General features: G+C 37.5%; 1 long non-coding RNA gene across 1 annotated transcript in view; it reads left to right on the top strand.

The window, feature by feature from the left end:
• The first annotated feature begins 17,043 nt into the window (after positions 1 to 17,043).
• The window catches only part of LOC122447518, a 32,640-nt gene continuing 30,140 nt past the window's right edge, over positions 17,044 to 19,543 (top strand). Inside the window, exon 1 of the long non-coding RNA XR_006271265.1 lies at positions 17,044 to 17,161. This is a non-coding gene — a long non-coding RNA (uncharacterized LOC122447518). The remainder of the gene's footprint in view (positions 17,162 to 19,543) is intronic.

The following is a 19,543-nucleotide window of genomic DNA, read 5'->3' on the forward strand; positions in this document are numbered from 1 at the left end:
CAAACTTTTAAACCAGTATGATTAAAAATTTCAGATTTGTCTTTACTCTTTTGTTTCATCCTATAGCACCTGTGTACTCAAATAGTTGTTAATATAAAGCTCAATACCTTTCAGCTATGTGTTCATATAATTTATGTCTTCGATTATTAGTATGTTTAACTAGTAAATCCAGTTCTATAAATGAGAGCCTTTCCCTATATATGTATGCGTGTATGTGTCTCTATGTGTGTGTGTGTGTCTGCGTCAGGCCGCAGAGAATTCCTTAAAATGCTCCAAACTAATCCTGAAGTTAAGTTTTGAAGGAAAAAGCCTTTGCCTTTAGAGATCAACTATTTCCAAGCTTTGACATTCTGAAGCCAACTTTTATTTTCTCCAAAGCAAAGTAATTGTGTTGATATTGAACTGTCAATGGGAAAAAATAGGTTTGGGCTGCTAGAAATACAGTTTAATGATTGCCATTCCTGTTATTATACGGACAATAATGTACTTAGTTTTTCTTCCAAAAAGGTTAAGCACGCTGTTACATTATTGCAAGTAGCACTTTCAAAATTGCACAGAATGATACATGTTCTTTTGAAGGCATTTTATCAATGACTATTGATTTAACCCAGAAACCGGATTTAATAATGACTGCTTTACTAAGTATGTGTCACGGTAAAGTCCCCGAACCAGCAATCTACAAATGAGTAGCCTGTACTTCCATTGATTTCTTTTCTTAAGACTTAGCCTTTAAGACTTTTACCTTATCAAAATGCTTATTTAAATTGGCAAATGCTAAATTATGCTAATTTTGTTATGTTAGTTCTAATATTCCTTGTTGGTAAATCTGTACCAGGATAAAGATGGATATTAGTTTAATTAACTTTAATTTTTTTTCTTCTCTAAAGCTGAAATGTGTGTTCTTGATGTTTAGAAAAATGTACACATTGAGTTTCAAATTATGCAATAAAGAAATTGATCTAGTTGTGTAAAAAAGATTGAAAAATTTGGAGTAAATATACCATCTCACTAAGATTTTTGTGCATTTTTTATCTTTAATGTTTTGTATTAGTTGTTTGATTTTATAATTCAGTGACATTTTCCATGCCAAACTTTCATTTTAGAAAGTGAAACCAAAATAGGAAAGTAAGTACAAATTATTGAGTATAAATTTACTAGGCCCTTTTTTTCCCCAAATCACTAAATTAAATAGTATTGCACAGTTTTAACTTTTTACAAAATAAGTTTAGGCTTTTCTGTTCTGGAATGGGGTTGAAACCAAATAAGGTAGGTTTAAAGCAGACCTGTGTTAAGAACTCTGAGGACACTGAGATTGTACCTTACTTGAAGCTAGTAAATTGACCCACTACCGTTTCATGAATGCTGGCAGAAGCCACAAGATTCCTGTGACAGAGACAAAGGGCTTTATTACTCCCGGAAGAGCAGTTGACAGAGAATCCACATTTATTCCAATTCTCCAAGTCCCCGATCCCACACGGTGACACCAAGAAGCAAAGGTATTATCTGCGCACATAGCAGGTTGTGTTACAACAGAAAACCCTGAGCTTGGCTCTTTAATCGTTTCTTATGGGCAGTAAACAAACCCAGCTTTTGTTCCCAAAAGACTCTATCTTCATCTTCCAAGGCTGTTCACGATCCAAACATACTTGAGAAGATAATCTGTAAACAAAGGACAGCAGCATCTTGCTGCAAGAAAACTCTCAGAGACAGCTGGAGAACTGTCTGCTTGCAAACTGGTTTACATGTTTCTGGATTCCAATAAGTGATGTTGATGACTTTATGAAGTAGTGGAATCCTGTGAGAGTGTGGATCCATTTGAGAAATGGATGTATCAATCCCCAATTAGTTCAAATTTTCATTGATGGATTATATATTGGGAGGTGGCCCTGTACTCTTCTGAAGCTTCCTAGGACGCAGTGGTAAAGAATCTACCTGCCAATGCAGGATACGCCAGAGATGCAGGTTTGATCCCTGGGTCAGGAAATGGCAGTCCACTCCAGTATTCCTGCCTGAGAATTCCATAGACAGAGGAGCCTGGCAGGCTACAGTCCATGCGGTTGCAAAGAGTCAGATATGACTTAGCAACTGAGCACACACACACTGTACTCGTCTGTCTACATCATTTTATTATGAATTATCATGACATTGCAGCAAACGTCAGCTCCTTTGGGTTAAATTGGACCCTGATTTACATATTTTAAGCTGTGATTGATACCATGGTTAAAAACATGAATCAGAGCTGTAACAGGTGATTCTTAACATATATTTCCTTCAGGTGACTGTTTCTGTTAAATCTTTGCTATATTTAAAAGCTCCTTCCAGGTATCACCATAATTTAATTTCTCATGGTTTAAAATATGAACCAATTGGAGTATAAAATTAGGAACTGTCCAATATTGATGGATTTTTAATGTGATGCTTCATACATTTGGGCTTCCCAGGTAGGGCTAGTGCTAAAGAACCCATCTGCCAATGCAGGAGATGCAGGAGACAGGGGTTCAATCTCTGAGTCAGGAAGATCCCCTGGAGGAGGGCGTGTATTCTTGTCTGGAGAATTTCAAGGACAGAGGAGCCTGGCGGGCTGTAGTCCATAGGGATGCAAAGAATCAAACACAACTGAGCGACTGAATGCATATTTACATTCATACACTGTCACTTGAATTTCCTTGAATTAGTTCTAAAATTATATTATGCTCTGTGATATTTTATATAATTTTTAAGTCTTTTATAAGACAAAAACAGAGATTTCCTTGATTTTCATGCCCTACTAAGCTTTTAACATTTGTTTATAAGCATTTAAATGAACTTCAACCTCACATTCCCTTCTTTCTTTACCTTTACAAAAATAAACATATGGCAGAGAGTTCAAAGTATGTCTTGAAAAAAATATGCAAAACCTGAATATAACAGTAGTTAATACATAGAAGAAAACAAACATAATGTTCTTTAAAATAATAATTAAAATTCCATCATTTTTCTATTTGCCTATAATAAGAGACATGAGAAAATATACCCCATGGACTATACAGTCCATGGAATTCTCCAGACCAGAATACTGGAGTGGGTAGCTTTTCCCTTCTCCAGGAGATCTTCCCAACCCAGGGATTGAACCCAGGTGTCCTGCATTGCAGGTGGATTCTTTACCAGCTGAGCCATAGGGGAAGCCCAATAAATAGAAGAAAACAAACATAATGTCCTTTAAAACAATAATTAAAATTTCATCATTTTTCTATAGTCTATAATAAGAGCCATGAGAACATAAGACTAAAACTAATATACATTTTTGCTTATGGACATGAAATAAAAATACATTCAATCTGTTTCCCAGGTTGTTGTCTACATTTCTAAAATGGTAATATTTATCATGTCATTTCCTTGTGTTAAATATGTCAATGATTACAAACAGACCACTAGGTAAAAATCTAAGTTTACTTTCCATATGCATGTACGCATGCTCAGTTGTGTTCGATTCTTTGCTACTCCATGAAATGCAGTCCACCAGACTCCTCTGTCCATAGGATTTTCCAGGCAAGAATATTGGAGTGACTTGCCATTTCCTTCTCCAGGGAAACTTCCCAACCCAGGGATCAAACCATGGTCTCCTGGATTGCAGGTGGATTCTTTACTGTCTGAGCCACTAGGGAAGTCTTTTTCTGTGATGTGATGTGTGTATGTGTAGTAGAATGCTTTGATATGAAATATAATGTATGATTTATCAATACAATTTTTTTCTGAGATTTCAGAAAGCAGTTCCTGAGAAAAACATTTAATTAGACTATCTTTTGTTTTCAAAAGATACTGTTGGCACCACAATCAGACCTCATGATAGCAGCACTGTATTACTCTATTAAAAAAAAATCTTCTGATATGACACAAAAATTGTTTAAATTATTTATTAGAATTGTTTTTAAAATTGGTATCTTGAGCCCCCAAATAACATTGATTATGGGATTCTTTTAGGGTTCTGCTTTGGATTTTTGTTAGTAGTCTATTTTCTAAGCTTAGGGAATGCTGTTGTCTAATTATCAAGAGTTGTTTTCAAATGAGTTTCTATGCACTCCTTCTATTTTCTGTGCTGAGACTTGCTGTAGGTTTATTTCCTAATTATTTTGATGTTTTCTAAATAATACTCCTTTCATTTTCATACATGTTTTAAGCCTCTTCTGAATAATGGTAGGATACTTAATCTCTAGGTGCTTAAACCTTTTGACATAGACATAGTTGCTAGTGCTTTGTTAGATGTTCCATATATGTGCTTCCTTTTTATACCAGAAGTAGAGGCTGCTAATTGTATTGTACAGTCAGTGTCAATGTGGAGGAAACAATTTCTTCCACAGTCCATATTTGAATGTCCAAAAGGGAATGATTGGCATAATCTAGATGTTGAATTTCATATGATGAGAAAAACTCTATTGCTCTAAAAAGTATCATCATCTAGAACATTAGAGATCATCAAGAATATCTTTTAATTTAGAAAACAGGGACTACTACAATATTGTAAAGTAATTAGCCTCCAACTAATAAAAATAAGTGGGAAAAAAAAAAAAGAAAACAGGGACTAGAAGAGAAACTAAAAGATTTTACTGTTGATCAGTAGGCATTTAATATGTATTTCCTTTTCTCCCCCTGTATAATACTAGGCTGGTTATTTTCTTTATATATATATGTATGTATATATATATAAAATCTTATTTATTTATTTATTTTTAGCAGTACTGGGTCTTCATTGCTGAACAGTTGCTGAACCACAGTTCTCTAGTTGCGGTGCATGAGCTTCTCATTGTGGTGGCTTCTCTTGTCGCCCAGCATAGGCTCTGGGGTGCGTGGGTTTCAGTAGTTGTGGCACATGGGCACAGTAGTTGTGGCTCCTGGGCTCTAGAGCACAGGCTCAATAATTGTGGCTTAGCTGCTTCTCAGCATGTGGGATCTTCCCACATCAGAGATCCAACCTGTGTCTCCTGTGTTGGCAGGCAGATTCTTTACAACGGAGCTTCCAGGGAAGCCCTAAGCCAGTTATTCTCTCATGCAATCATTGTGTGTGGAATAGACACATAACACACCTAGTAAAATCATTTACTAACATTTTTAGGGATCTAGGAAAAAAAAATGTCTAAATCTCATTTTGTTATTAAAAATATAATAATTTACTATGGAATAAACAGAACTGAACATGGAACAACAACAGACTGGTTCCAAATAGGAAAAGGAGTACGTCAAGGCTGTATATTGTCACCCTGCTTATTTAACTTATATGCAGAGTACATCATGAGAAATGCTGGGCTGGATGAAGCACAAGCTGGAATCAAGATTGCTGGGAGAAATATCAATAACCTCAGATATGCAGATGACACCACCCTTATGGCAGAAAGTGAAGAGGAACTAAAAAGCCTCTTGATGAAAGATGAGAGTGAAAAAGTTGGCTTAAAGCTTAACATTCAGAAAACTAAGATCATGGCATCTGGTCCCATCACCTCATGGGAAATAGATGGGGAGACAGTGGAAACAGTGTCAGACTTTATTTTTTAGGGCTCCAAAATCCCTGCAGATGGTGATTGCTGCCATGAAATTAAAAGATGCTTACTCCTTGGAAGGATAGTTATGATCAACCTAGATAGCATATTAAAAAGCAGAGACATTACTTTGCCAACAAAGGTCCGTCTGGTCAAGGCTATGGTTTTTCCAGTGGTCATGTATGGATGTGAGAGTTGGACTGTGAAGAAAGCTGAGCGCTGAAGAACTGATGGTTTTGAACTGTGGTGTTGGAGAAGACTCTTGAGAGTCCCTTGGACTGCAAGGGGATCCAACCAGTCCATCCTGAAGGAGATCTGTCCTGGGTGTTCATTGGAAGGACTGATGCTGAAGCTGAAACTCCAATACTTTGGCCACCTCATGCAAAGAGTTGACTCATTGGAAAAGACCCTGATGCTGGGAGGGATTGGGGGCAGGAGGAGAAGGGGACGACAGAGGATGAGATCGCTGGATGGCATCACCGACTCGATGGGCATGGGTTTGGGTAGACTCCGGGAGTTGATGATGGACAGGGAGGCCTGGTGTGCTGCGATTCATGGGGTCGCAAAGAGTCGGACACGACTGAGTGACTGAACTGAACTGAAAGAAATGGAGGCCTTACTTGATTTTGAAGAAGCCCTATCAAGGAGGTTTACTAGAGCAGGAGAGGCTCTAAAAATTCCAATTTTGAAGTAGGAGACTCTACTTATATTTATAGCAAACTGGCTGAACTATTGTAATCATTCTTAAATGTACCCATAAGGTATTTTTAATAAGAAGATTTCATAACTTAATTTCATAAATTGTCCAAGTGTTTTATTAAAGATAAAATTAGGTAATTTTCCCGTACTATAACCCAAACTTCTTTTCCTATTAATGCTTATTAATTGCAGCCCTGAATTCAGATAGCAGTTTGAATATGATATAACTATCACACTCCTTTGTTGCTACTCTGATGAAGCATTTCCATTTGTCTATGTCTGTAGTTTGAGTATTTCTAACTTTATTCCTTTATTTAAATTATTTCACCAACTCATTTTTCTTGATTTATTTTAGTCTTTTCCAATATAGATGTAATTATTTTTGTTATTTAAATTTGACTCAATCTTCTGATTGACAGTAGTAATGCATATATAAGGTGTTTTCTTATTCTTACACTGGAGTTTGAAAATGAAAATTCAAATACTGGAGACCCACTATTGTCTGTCAGACCTAAATCATTTGTTGAAAGGGATGAAGAGAATTGTCACTCATAAATATTCTTTATGCTCGTGACATTTTTAAGGTGCAGGTTTGAAAGTGGTTATTTAAAACTAGAGAGTCAACTTAGACCACCACCTTTTCAACTTCATCCATTGTTATTTATTGAATGTCTGCTGAGCAGGTGGCCTCTGATTAGTATATTTCACAGGCTATCATGAGAAGATTTATCAGTCAACTCTAGGTTCCTTGGTTTCGATGATTAAAACTTCCACTGTGGCTTTTGAATTTCTAACTCCAATTTTATATCTCAGAGGAATTTGTTTGAAATGACATCAAAATGAACAATTTTTTTGAGGGGATAATGATAGCAAATGATTTCCAATAAACAAGAGTTCTGCTGTTTCAGGAATTTTGTAATATAAAAGGAGTGCAATAAAATGGCAACTGCAAATGCAGAAATATCTAAGCTAGTTTAACATTTTTTGAACCTGGACAACACAGAAACATTTGTATTAATAATTTTGAACAGAAGATATAAGTGGCCATCCACATCTCCAGGGAGTTTTTAGAAAGGAAGGCTTTTCCACAACCTTCAGTCTTTAGAATGTGCCTTCCCTGGTGGCTTGGTGGTAAAAAGTCCATCTGCAATGCTGGAGACCCAGGTTTGATCCCTGGGTTGCAAAGTTCCCCTGGAGAAGGGAATGGCTACCCACTCCAATACTCTTGCCTGGAGAATTCCATGGAAAGAGGAGCCTGGTGGGCTACAGTCCATGGGGTCACAAAGGGTGGGGCAAACAGAGCTGCTAACAATGTTGCTTTCACTCAAGAGCCCACAGTGGCTCAGATTCACTGCTCTGCATCATCTAAAGTTTCTGTGAGACAGTCAGGCATTTGCAGAAATGGGATGAGCAAGCAAACTATGTAATCTTTAAGCAATGCGGAACTCTAGGTGAGCGTGTGAATGACAGGTGCAATGGGGAAGAGATTTTTTTTTTTTCCTCTAGGCAAACTGAAAGTAGGACCTATTGTAGTTATCTGGAAACTTTAAGGTTGAACTTTGAGAAAAAGAGAGAATATAACTCTGATCCTTCCACATCTGGGTGGAGCTAGGCAATTCATGAGGAATTATACCCTTTCAATACCCTTAATTCCAGAACTCCCTTCCTGTTACTCTCCTTTCCTATCCATGCAACATAAATATGTTTTAAAACAAAGACACCAAAGTAACCTCTTTGCTCTGAAAAGATTTCTGATATTCTGTACCTGTTCTCTATTCTTCCTCTTAAATTAGTTCTGAATTAGGATGGAGCCCCAGACTTTTAAGATTACTTCTAAAAGAGAAGTGAAAGTCATGAAAGGTTACATTTGGCCGGAAGAATGTATGGGAGAAGGTGGAAGAATAGGACAACACCGGATGTCCTGTCAACTTTGTAACCATCTCCTTCTGGGTGACATTTTCTTGCTGTTCATGAGCTGAAAGTCTACAGATGAGCTTCCAGGGGAGGAGGGCTGAGGCAAATCCCCGGGGAGGGTGTGGGAGTCATGAGATGGCTGTATGGACGTGAATCTACATTGAGAGACAAGGATAGAGCAGACAAGATTGAAACCAAAACAAAAAAGGAAGATAGAAATAACCTTTAAATAATGTTTTCAGTGGTTGTAGGCTTTGTAGAATGATGTCGGGGCTATTTTGGAAAAATGGACTCAAGCTTACAGTTTCACAATTTATGGCAAGAACAAGATGATTAAAGAAGAAACTAGGAATAACTCGGGGAAAGGGTGAATGGGACTGTTTGGCAAATCCCCTCCTTTAGTGACACTTAGGGAAGAGCTGAGATGTTCATTGATACAGACTGCACATGCGAAAACAACGGAAAACAACATTTGAAGTTAAGTTATCCCTGGCCCTCCATCATAAAGTGAGTTATAGATCAAGAGCAAAGCTGTGCCTCAGTTTAACGTAAACTGTTTGCCAGAAACAAGAGTTCACACGTCATTTCTGAATTTTGATTAAATTCATGTCAGGAGATTATGAGTATCTTTTGAATCTAAAGACCCTTTCTTGATCGGCAAGATTTACTACTTCTGAGGGCAACATAACAGTCGACAAGTTAGTAATGCTATTGATGGCAGAAAATGTGTGCTGGGAAAATAAACATCAATCTACTAAGTAGGATGACAGCATGAGGTACTGGAAGACTGTAACAATAGTCTTAACAGTAAGAAAATGCAATTTCCCCTGCTGTGTTTTATGCCTAGTTTTATATGACTACTACATTATATAAATTAATATTTAATGCAGTTCAACATCAAGCTTGTCAAACAGTATTGCAGGATATAAACCATTGCAAAATCACACATTTCTGTGTTTGATAGAGGGTAAATATCATATTTTTTTCCTTCTATTTTTCATCCTAGCTGATTCAAGCCCAGAGTTCTCTCATCGACAGAGTCTACTTTTGCAACCAATATTGTTGTGTAAATCACCCTGACCTACTAAAAATGAAAGAAAGCAGATTCTGTATTCAAGTGTTCTGAGAAGTAATACCATAAGTTACTGGATAGTATTCTCTATATGGAAGGATTGAGATAACATATTGAAATTAAAACATTAACTTTTATTCTTGTCTCTTATTCAAATTTACATTGAGAAATATGACTTTGGGGGATGTAGTACGATAATGACCCAGAAGGACATTCCAAGGCTTATCTTCTCTCCTTTGGTATGTTAATAGTTTGGTCAGGGAAGATGGGCAAATCAATGAAAGATTTAATAAATTCCCTTTGTCTAAAAGGGAAAGATACCCACTGTGGTTCATGGGCTGAGTCACAACAGCCTGTGACTATATCCTGCTACCCTTATGAGGCGGATGGTAGCCTTATCTGCTCTTTGGCTCATGGAGGAAACCGAGAAACTTTTCCCTATTTTTCTTGATTTGAAGTCAACCTAGGTATTTTTCTTGCATTGAAGATAGTTTGGTGCTCAGTGAAACTTCACTGTCATATGGCAGATAGCCATGGCTACATTACTGACTATGATCAGTCCTAGGCAAAATCATTTCAGCTTAGTGCAGTCTCTCAGTCATGTTTGACTCTTTGCGACCCCATGAACTGCAGCATGCCAGGCCTTCCTGTTCATCACCAACTTCTGGAGTTTACTCAAACTCATGTCCATTGAGTCAGTGATGCCATCCAACCATCTCATCCTCTGTCATCCCCTTCTCCTGCCTTCAATCTTCCCAGTATCAGGGTTTTTTCAAATGAGTCAGTTCTTCGCATCAGGCAACCAAAAGTACTGGAGTTTCAGCTTCAGCTCAGTCCTTCCAGTGAATATTCAGGACCAATTTCCTTTAGGATTGACTGGTTGGATCTCCTTGCAGTCCAAGGGATTCTCAAGAGTCTTCTCCAACACCACAGTTCAAAAGCATCAATTCTTTAGCATTCAGCTTTCTTTATAGTCCAATTCTCACATCCATACATGATTACTGGAAAAACCATAGCTTTGATTAGATGGACCTTTGTTGGCAAAGTAATGTCTCTGCTTTTTAATATGCTGTCTAGATTAGTTATAACTTTTCTTCCAAGGAGCAACTGTCTTTTAATTTCATGGCTGCAGTCACCATCTGCAGTGATTTTGGAGCCCAAGAAAATAAGGTCTGTCACTATTTCCACTGTTTCCCCATCTCTTTGCCATGAAGTAATGGGACCAGATGCTATGATCTTAATTTTCTGAATGTTGAGTTTTAAGCCAACTTTTTCACTCTCCTCTTTCACTTCCATCAAGAGGCTCTTTAGTTCTTCTTAACATTCTGCCATAAGGGTGCTATCATCTGCATATCTGAGGTTATTGATATTTCTCCCAGCAATCTTGATTCTGGCTTGTGCTTCATCCAGTTCATAATTTCTCAAGATGTACTCTGTGTATAAATTAAATAAGCAGGATGACAATATACAGGCTTCACGTACTCCTTTCCTGATTTGGAACCAATCTGTTGTTCCATGTCCATTTCTAACTGTTGCTTCTTGACCTGCATACAGATTTCTCAAGAGGTAGGTCAGGTGGTCTGGTATTCCCATCTCTTTCAGAAGTTTCCACAGTTTATTGTGATCCACACAGTCAAAGACTTTGGCATAGTCAATAAAGCAGAAGTAGATGTTTTTCTGGAACTTTCTTGCTTTTTTGATGATCCAGCGGATGTTGGCAATTTGATCTCTGGTTCCTCTGCCTTTTCTAAAACCAGCTTGAACATCTGGAAGTTCATGGTTCATGTACTGTTGAAGCCTGGCTTGGAGAATTTTGAGTATTACTTTGCTAGCGTGTGAGAGGAAAGCAATTGTGCGGTAGTTTGAGCATTCTTTGGCATTGCCTTTCTTTGGGATTGGAATGAAAACTGACATTTTCCAGTCCTGTGATGATTGCTGAGTTTTCCAAATTTGCTGGTATATTGAGTGCAGCGCTTTCACAGCATCATCTTTCAGGATTTGAAATAGCTCAACTGGAATTCCATCACCTCCACTAGCTTTGTTCGTAGTGATGCTTCCTCAGGCCTACTTGACTTCACATTCCAGGATTTTCTGGCTCTAGGTGAGTGATCACACCACCGTGATTATCTGGGTTGGGAAGAATTTTTTCATATAGTTTAGGCAAAATAATGAAGCCAGCAAAATTTATCATCACCCTCCAGTCACTTCTCTTTTCTACATTCCTTTCTACAATCCTAGCTTCACTTTCAGTTTCCATTCTCAGTCTTCATGCACACCTTAACCAAACTGCTTGGGTTTTCTTTAGAAGTATAGATCCAGCACTTTTACTCTTTACCATTAAAATATGCATTTTCTTGATGTTTTGACTTCTACTACATACTAAAGAAATGCTATTGTGAACTTTAATGTAATTTACTCTAGTTTAGAAACTTTTTGTCATAATTCTTTGGTGTGCAGCCTTCTTTATGGTCTAGCTCCCACATCTGTACTACTGGAAAAAAACCCACAACTTTGACTATATGGACTTTTGCCAGCAAAGTGATGTCTCTGCTTTTTAACCCACTTTCTAGGTTTTCATAGCTTTCCTTCCAAGGAGCAAGTGTGTTTTAATTTTGTGACTCTAGTCACTGTCTGCAGTGATTTTGGAGCCCAAGAAAATAAAATCTGTTACTGCTTTCACGTTTTCCCCTTCTATTTGCCACGAAGTGATTGGACCAGATGCCATGATCTTAGTTTTTTGAATACTGAGTTTTAAGCCAGCTTTTTCACTCTCTTCTTTCACCCTTATCAACACGCTCTTTTGTTCCTCTTTACTTTTTGCTGTTAGAGTGATATCATCTGTATATCTGAGGTTGATGATATTCCTCCTGGCAATCTTGATTCCAGAATGTGATTCATCCAGCCTGGTGTTTCACATGATGTACTCTGCATAGAAATTAAATAATCAGGGTGACAATATACAGCCTTGTGGTACTCCCTTCCCAATTTTGAACCAGTCAGTTGTTCCATATCCAGTTCTAACATCTAATCATTGGCCAATATTGTAATTTCCAACTTCACATCCTGAATCTGCTGCTTATGGCCACTGCAGCATCTTTTTTCATCTGCCTCTTGCTGTAGTCTCCTGAGTCAGTGATTCCCAAGTGAATAATAGAAAAACATCTTGAAACATTTTCAAAACACCTACAGCCATATTTGTTAGTCAGAGTGATTGAAGGAGACATTAGTGCATTAATGGGCAGAAGCCAGTGATGTTAGATGCCCTTCAATGCACAGAACAGTCCTCTAGAAAAAAATTAATGATCCTCCATCCCACTTTCCTTTTAAATGTCTCACATTCATGGTCATTCCTGAGCCTAGAATTTAATTCCACTGTATTTACAAACTCCAAGTGGGTTTTTGTTTTAATATATAAGAATTTTCCATGAATGTGCCTGTTGTGTAAATTGAAGGAATGCTATGTTTAGTATTGTTTAAGATTATTAGGATATTTTTCATCATCTCAGAAAATGACATCATCACTGGCTATGCTGTTCTTGGTCTTTGAATTGCTGGCCAGTACTTTCAGCATTCACATTTACAGCATGGCTTACAAATGTGTGTCAAAATATGATCCCTGGTCAGTTTTCCAATGTCTTCTTGCAGGAAAAGACATTGATAGAAAATACACAATTTTTAAAATAAATTATTTTCCATTTATTCATGTTTGATATTAAAAATTGGGCTTTTGAAATTTTGTATTATTCTAAATGTTGATTTCTCTTGGTAATTGGCTGTAAAAGTAGTTTAGATTTATTTAGAATAGTAAAGAAAGCATTTTTACTAACTTTTATTTAAAAAGTACCCTGAGTTTGAGAGTGTTGAGAACCACTTTCTTCACTGATTTCTTCTTCTTTGCTTCCCCATAGCTGCCAGAGTTATCCTGTAACCCTTGAGTAGAGAGGGACTACTCTTGGCCCAGTTCTCCAGTGGCTTCAATATCCTGAAGGATAAAATGCAGAGCTGTGTGGTCTTTCCCTGATAACCTCTCTGCTTCACCTCCTAACACCCCTTCTCCTAAACTCTGCCCCCGTCCCAGAACATTCCTCTGTACTCAGAACTGATCTCCTTGTAGTCTTTCTCACACATCCAGCAAATACCTGTCTGCTTGATGGCGGTATTGCACTTCATTCAAGTCTCTGCTCAAATGTCTTCCTTTCTATAAAAAGATTGTCTTACACTCCCTACCTTTAAGAACTCCTTCCTCACCTTATTTTTATGTTTTAAATCCTATTCATTAGCTGCTGATATATTATACGCTTAAGATTTTTGTCTCTTCTTTTGAGTAGAGCATAAACTGTATGAGAGCAGAGATTTGGTCTGTTTTGTTTCCTGCTTGGTCTGTGATGCCTAGAATGGAGCTGGCATGTAAGAATCACCCAGCTATACTGAATGAATGAGCAGGTGTCTGTGTTTTCAAACTTCAAGGTTGAATACCACAAGTGCCTTTCCTTAAGAGCAAGATCATGGGCAATTCAGACATAAGCCTCAATTTCCACATTTCAATCAAGATGCCTACTTCATAGGATTCCTATAAAGGTTAAGGAGGATAATTTATGTAAAGCCCTTATTATATTGCACAGAATATATAAACATTCAAGTTAAAATATCTATCTACCCATTTATCTCATTTATTCATCCATCTAATGCACTTACTTATCCCTATATTCTCTCTTTCTTATCTGATCCTGTGAACTGTGATCCAGTTCACAGAGTAGTTAGATTAGCCCCAGTGAGCCTTTGGTCATGCAATTTTTGAGATTTGTGTATGTTGTGGGTGTATATAGAGTCTGAAAATGATTCTCCTGAAGAAGACAGAAACTTTTATAATTTCTGGTGTGACTGAAGAATTGATATAGAAAAAGTATTCAGGAGTACATAATATTATTTTAATATTCTAGAAAATGAAGGCGCTAGTGGTAAAGAATCTGCCTTCCAATGCAGGACATGTAAACCACGCAAGTTCAATCGCTGGGTTGGGAAGATCTCCTGGAGTTGGAAATGGCAACCCACTCCAGTATCCTTACCTGGAAAATTCCATTAACAGGGGAGCCTGGTTGGGTTACAGTCCATGTGGTTCCAAAGAGTTGGATACTACTGAGCGCACACGCATACCAGACCTGTTTTACTGGATCTCATCTTCTTCCTCTGCAATTGTATAAGAGAGTAATCCAAGGAAATGTGGTAAACTTAATTGCCAGATGGGGGGATTAACCATGATGTTGCTGCATCATAGGTACCTTTACAAATTTATTCATATGACTAGAAAACATGAATTTCAATAAAAATGATAATGAAAATCCCATTTATAACAAATTTAATTAAAGGTTTTTGGTCCATTAGAATCACGGAAATCAATTACACAGATGCTTTTTTAGTACTTTCACTCTCCAATTTTTCTTTTTCTGTAGATCATTAGGGAGTTTGCCCTATTTCATTTATTAAGAGCAGTAGTGACTTCTGTGTCTACTTATTGATTATTTGCAGGCAAACTCCTGGTTACTAAGTAACCAATATTTTATTCTTAATACTGGAGTTTGGGGGAGGGATATGCCCTGTTTTGAATATACAATAAATGATGATTAAACAGAAAGATGCAGTAAGTATTTCATGTATAAATTCATTCCTTAGAAGAAATTTGAAAATCAATTGCAGCATTGTTGAAACAGAAAAAAAGCTAGAAACAGTTCAACTCATAAGGAGATTGGTTAAGAAGGGGAAATGGCATGACTATGCATATGTAGTATTTGTAATATAAACATATACATTTGCCTAAAAGAATATATGTCCAATTGCTGAGTGGTTTCGGCTTTGGAATTAGAGTTATGAAGTAATTTCACCTTCTATATGTATATATCAACTTGATAGAGTTTGATCATTATCTAATAATAATTATCATGGTAATAATAAAGCAATGCAGATTAAAGTCCTCTGCATTTAATGTGTAGATAAATTTTTTAGAAGAAAATCATATCTGGTGTTAAGTACATTTTTCTATAATTTAGGAGTCAGAAGAGCTTATATATTCAGTGCAGAGCTTCTGGGAAGAAGAAGAAAATCTAATTTGTAACATGCATAGAGTACTTGGACAAGTTATTTAACCTTTTTGAGACCGTTTCCTCACTTGCAAATGCAGATAATAAGAGTCACTACCTCAAAGATAGTAAAAGTGAATGGGAGAATTACTATTCACAGTAAATGCCATGTCAAAGGAAACTACTGGCCTTACTTTTAAATCAGAACAATGAAACCCTTCCAGAAAAAGAGAGGACACAGAGAAAAAACTGCTTATTAGTGGTTGTAGCCTTTGCCTCTCCTCCAGAATTTTATGTCTATTCTCCTTTCACATATTTAAATAGAAATCATTATTGTTTTGCACCTTCTTTTGGGTCCCTTCCACTTTTAAGAAAGGATATTTTCCCCTCAGAAGCTAAAGACATTTGTTGAATTCTCCATCAAGAATTTTAAAAAGGTTAAATAAAAATAATTGGGAAAAATAAAAAAATAAAAAAGGTTAAATACCGTAGCTCCAGGTCATACTGCAAGAACTTGGTCCTAAATGAGTAACAGAAGGGTGTGTGTGTGTGCATGTGTGTTCAGTCGTGTCTGACTCTTTTCGACCCCATGGATCACAGCCTGCCAGGCTCCTCTGGCCACAGGATTCTCCAGGCAAGAATACTGGAGTGGGTAGCCATTCCCTTTTCCAAGGAATCTTCCTGACCCAAAGATTGACCCTGGATCTCCTGCATTGCAGGCAGATTCTTTACTGTCTAGCCACCAGGAAAGTTCCACACGTGAGATAATGATAAAATTAGTAAATCTTATAGACACATTCACTGATTGAATTTGTTTTAAGTTATAATATTCTGTTGCCTGCTTGAACCACTTAACAGTGATTAGAATATATTAGACATTCAACAAATGGCAGTTTTAATGTGACATAATCCATCTCTTCTTGCATAAAAATTATATTGTCATTCTCATTTTTGGTCTTTGTTCATTTGTTTCAGGCATATTAGAAGTGAGCCCTTGTCATTTTGTGAGCTTAATTTAAGAGTTGTTAAAAATAATTCTCCATTTCCCTCTCCAACCACCACTATATTTTCTTTTTCTATGAATTGGACTATTTATATACTGCATGTAAGTGGAATCATGCAGTTTTTGTCCTTCTGTGATAGATTTATTTCACTTTGTGTAATGCCTTCCAAATCCATTCATGCTAAAATGGTAGGACTTTCTTTAAATGGCAACCCACTCCAGTATTCTTGTCTGGAGAATCCCATGGACAGAGGAGCCTGGTAGGCTACAGTTCATGGGGTCACAAAGAGTCAGACACGACTGAGCGACTTCACTTTCACTTTCTTTTCAGTATTCTATTACATGTATATAACACATTTTCTTTATCCATTCATGTGTCAGTGGACATTTGGGTATTTCCACATCTTTGCTATTGTGAATAATGCTGCACTGAAGAAGGGGCTGTAGATATCTCTATGGGATCCTAATTTCAATTCTTTTGGATATACATCCAGGAATGAGATTGCTGTATCATATAGTATTAATAGTTCTATTGTTAATCTTTTGAGGAAACTTTATACTGTTTTTTGTAAAGGCTGCTCCAATTTTCATTCCCGTTGATTGTTTGCAAAGGTTCTTTTTCTCCACATCTTAGCCAACACTTGTTATCTCGTATTATTGATGATAGTCATTCTAATAGGAGTGAGGTGGTATCTCATTGATTTGCATTTTCCTGCTGATTAGTGATGTTGAGCATCTTTTCATATACGTAATAGTAATTTGTATGTCTTCTTTGTTTTTGGCTGGCCGTGCAGCTTGAATGATTTTAGTTCCAGGACCAGAGATTGAAACTGTGCCCCCTGCAGTGGAAGCATGGAGTTCTAATCACTGGACCACCAGAGAATTACGGGTATGGTTTCTTTTGACAGATTGTATTCAAGTCTTTTGCCTTGAATTGCATTTTGTAGTTATTTTTTTGCTATTGGATTCGAGTTCCTTATTTTTTTTTTACTGATGAATTTTTTTTACCATTGAATTGTGGGAATTCCTTATATACTTTGGAAATGAATCCCTTATTAGACATGTGGTTTGCAAATATTTATTCCTAATCCAAAGGTTGCCTTTTCACTTTGTTGCTTGCTTTCTTGTTTCTAATTTTTGAGCTTAGTTTACAAGAAATGTTTTTGATGAATCCATTTCATTTGTCTGTCCACAAAGTCTTTATCAATATGTATAATGTGATTTCACTAAGCTAATATTAATTACTGAGGTTAGTAGATGGCATTAACCTGTTTTACATTCATTACTATTTTTAATATTTCTTCTATTCTTCTATTATTCTTTTCTCTCAAGGTGGATCACGTTTTCTTCTCTCTTTTCTATGCTGGATAAATTTACATTGTACACTAAACATTATGAATGTTTCGGAGGCTGTGGTTTCTGTTACAGTCTTCCACAGAATGTTAATGTCTTGCGTAGTGGACAGCTAACTTCGTAGACGAATACTGTCTCTTGAATTGCAGTGCAAATCTCAGCTCAGTCATTTGATTCTCACTTGGACCATTTTGAATCTGCTACATGCAAGCATAATTCAAGGGTCAGTCACGGATGTTTAGACAGAATTTGTAGCTCCCCATCTCTGTCTCCCTTTCTTCCAAGATTCCCCTATCACTTTCCAGAGTTCTGTACTCTGTTATATTCAGACTGGAAAGATGTGGATTTTCTATGAGGATATTAGCCATCATGAACAGAGTTGACTACGGTACAGTGTCAAGTTAGAGGATGTGGTCTCATGTTGTTTGCCAATTCAGTATTTGACTCCCCTAAGAGAAGTGCTAGTGGAGGTGATGGAATTCCAGTTGAGCTATTTCAAATCCTGAAAGATGATGCTGTGAAAGTGCTGCACTCAATATGCCAGCAAATTTGGAAAACTCAGCAGTGGCCACAGGACTGGAAAAGGTCAGTTTTCATTCCAATCCCAAAGAAAGACAATGCCAAAGAATGCTCAAACTACCGCACAATTGCACTCATCTTACACACTAGTAAAGTAATGCACAAAATTCTCCAAGCCAGGCTTCAGCAATATGTGAACCGTGAATTTCCAGATGTTCAAGCTGGTTTTAGAAAAGGCAGAGGAACCAGAGATCAAATTGCCAACATCTGCTGGATCATTGAAAAAGCAAGAGAGTTCCAGAGAAACATCTCTTTCTGCTTTATTGATTATGCCAAAGCCTTTGACTGTGTGGGTCATAAAAATCCGTGGAAACTTCTGAAAGAGATGGGAATATCAGACCACCTGACCTGCCTCTTGAGAAACCTATATGTAGGTCAGGAAGCAACAGTTAGAACTGATCATGGAACAACAGACTGGTTCCAAATAGGAAAAGGAGTACACCAAGGCTGTATATTGTCACCCTGCTTATTTAACTTATATGCAGAGTACATCATGAGAAATGCTGGACTGGAAGAAGCACAAGCTGGAATCAAGATTGTCAGGAGAAATATAAATAACCTCAGATATGCAGATGACACCACCCTTATGGCAGAAAGTGAAGAAGAACTAAAAAGCCTCTTGATGAAAGTGAAAGAGGCGAGTGAAAAAGTTGGCTTAAAGCTCAGCATTCAGAAAACTAAAATTATGGCATCTGGTCCCATCACTTCATGGGAAATAGATGGGGAAACAGTGGAAACAGTGTCAGACTTTATTTTTTTGGGCTCCAAAATCCCTGCAGATGGTGATTGCAGCCATCAAATTAAAAGACACTTACTCCTTGGAAGGAAAGTTATGACCAACCTAGGCAGCATATTGAGAAGCGGAGACATTACGTTACCAACAAAGGTTCATCTAGTCAAGGCTATGGTTTTTCCAGTTGTCACGTATGGATGTGAGAGTTGGACTGTGAAGAAAGCTGAGTGCCAAGAAATTGATGCTTTTGAACTGTGGTGTTGGAGAAGACTCTTGAGAGTCCCTTGGATTGCAAGGAGATCCAACCAGTCCACCCTAAAGGAGATCAGTCTTGGGTGTTCATTGGAAGGACTGATGCTGAAGCTGAAACTCCAATACTTTGGCCACCTCATGTGAAGAGTTGACTCATTGGAAAAGACCCTGATGCTGGGAGGGATTGGGGGCAGGAGGGAAAGGGGCCGACAGAGGATGAGATGGCTGGATGGCATCACTGACTTGATGGACATGAGTTTGAGTAAACTCCGGGAGTTGGTGATGGACAGGGAGGCCTGGCGTGCTGTGGTTCATGGGATCGGACACAACTGAGCAACTGAACTGAAGAGAAGT

Source organism: Cervus canadensis, chromosome 9, assembly GCF_019320065.1.
Source record: "Cervus canadensis isolate Bull #8, Minnesota chromosome 9, ASM1932006v1, whole genome shotgun sequence".
In the NCBI taxonomy this organism is placed as follows: Eukaryota; Metazoa; Chordata; class Mammalia; order Artiodactyla; family Cervidae; genus Cervus; species Cervus canadensis.